We start from the raw sequence: 2,007 nt of genomic DNA on the forward strand, positions 1-2,007 counted from the left end.
GGGATCTTCAAGTTCTCTTCCCACCCATTCAGCAACAGACTTCATTTTAACTTTTAACAATCACAAGACTGAACTTTTAAACTTCAGCTTGTCTGTATATTTTAAGTATTTGAATTATCGCTGAGTATTTACTGGCTGTGTATTGCCCTGCTTAAAGTGCGTCACATGACCCGTGATGTCACCCACTGATCCTCTTCTGCTTTGAAAAAAATCACCAAGCTTTGTGACATGGTTCAGCCCCTTCTTTTCCTCTGTCTGGTATTAATACAAATTAAGGCTGCACGATATGAGGAAAATATCGAATTGCCATTTATTTGACCGATATTGCGATTGCGATCATTATTCTCATTTTTAGTGAAAAATATATTTAAATGATCATGGCGGGAATTTGGGCGAGTATTTTGTACCTGTAGTCTGTAGGATGCGATCATCTCTGCAGCACTACAATATTTCACTCAGAATGGTATTTTGCTGTGATTAATATGTTATACGAGTCCATACACTAGTTGCGATAAAACTGAGGTTAATTGTGCAGCCCTAATACAAACCAGTTCTTCTTTTAGACAATTCATTTCAATTTCCAGCGTTTCTAGGTGTGTGTTCCAGCTCTCTGGCTTCCAGGTTTTCTTCAGCCTCGGTGCACTGAGCTTCATCTTGTTTCAGGCCATAAATTTCAGATTTCAGCGTTTTCAGCGATGCTTTGCACTTCATTTCAGCTCTCAGTATCCACAGACGTTTTCTACAGGAAAAGTATTTTACTACAAGAGATACTTTGTGACTGTACTTCACTCAGTTTGAACACTATACCACTACTGTGTCTGTATTTCCTGAATAGTGAATATTACGCTCCCTCGTTCTTTCCCTTTTTCTCTTCTCTCTCTCTCTCTCTCTCTCTCTCTCTCTCTCTCTTGCTTACAAGCAGAAACTAGTTTGTCTGAATAGATTATTAATGTAAAGAGAAAAGCGCTGCAACTGACTCACTGTACCTTCCTCATTCTTTTTAAGTTATTTTTCAAAGCTTCACCAAGTGTCCGTCACATTTCAGCCTGTTGCAAAGCTAAATTATTAATATAATCCATTCATAAAATCCATCCTGCTTTTATCACAGGCCAAAACACACTGAAGGTTCATTGTGCTCGCTGTATCGAACACTTCAAATAAAACAGTCAAAATCAACACCTTCTCTTGAATTGTTCATAAATACTATGTGCTACAGTCATGTTTAGTGTCTGAATATATTTTATTTTCACTTGTCACACAAACCGATCCCTATCATTGAAACGGTGTTAGTGGTGTTTGAATTCTCCCTGGTTCATTTCATTCAGTATATAGGCCACTATAAAATACCCACAATGCACTGCTAATCTGAGTGTACATACAACGTACCTGATACTTTACCGTATCTAACAATGCTAGGTAGTAGTAGGAGCGGCCTTTTGTATCTAAACAGCGATAATGGAACATATACCAAATATAATTCCTTTGACCTTCCTGAGTGCTTGCTTTGTTTCAGGGACGTATGAGCAGTATTATTGTTTCAGTTTGTTTACATTATGCTGGGCGAGCCCGCCTCCGTCACTCAAACATCCAACCCAGTCTCACGGCAGTTTGTTAAATGGGGTTGGCATGTATTGGAATTATAAAAAACGTGCTGAACATCACAAAAAAGCATTTGACCGCTATTGCAATTGGGTTTAAGAAAACAATAACGGGATGCGGGACAAAGACCTGTGTTGTTTGACCCATCCACCCACCCCCCCCACCATCCTCCCAGTGTGGATTTTTGGGCTTTCATACTACTCTCTACCGTAGTCGTTCTTAATGCTAAATCATCTTCTCGTTGAGAATCATGCTAAAAATGCTTCCCATTGAAATACATTAGTTTGGGCGCCCGGATAGCTCCGTTGGTAGAGCGGGCGCCCATATGTGGACCTTTACTTCTCGACGCAGCGGGTTTGACTCCGACATGCGGCCCTTTGCTGCATGTCACCCCCCCCCCCCCCCCCC

At 40.7% G+C, this 2,007-nt stretch overlaps 1 protein-coding gene across 2 annotated transcripts in view; it reads left to right on the forward strand.

The window, feature by feature from the left end:
• Positions 1–203, forward strand: part of rsu1 (Ras suppressor protein 1) — a 36,103-nt gene extending 35,900 nt beyond the window's left edge. For both annotated transcript variants that reach the window (XM_032510811.1, XM_032510810.1), the window contains exon 9: positions 1–203. This exon is cut by the window's left edge and continues 1,121 nt beyond it. The gene's annotated coding sequence lies outside the window, so the exon portion shown is untranslated.
• The last annotated feature ends 1,804 nt before the right edge of the window (positions 204–2,007 follow it).

Source organism: Etheostoma spectabile, unplaced genomic scaffold (assembly GCF_008692095.1).
Source record: "Etheostoma spectabile isolate EspeVRDwgs_2016 unplaced genomic scaffold, UIUC_Espe_1.0 scaffold272, whole genome shotgun sequence".
Classification (NCBI taxonomy): Eukaryota; Metazoa; Chordata; class Actinopteri; order Perciformes; family Percidae; genus Etheostoma; species Etheostoma spectabile.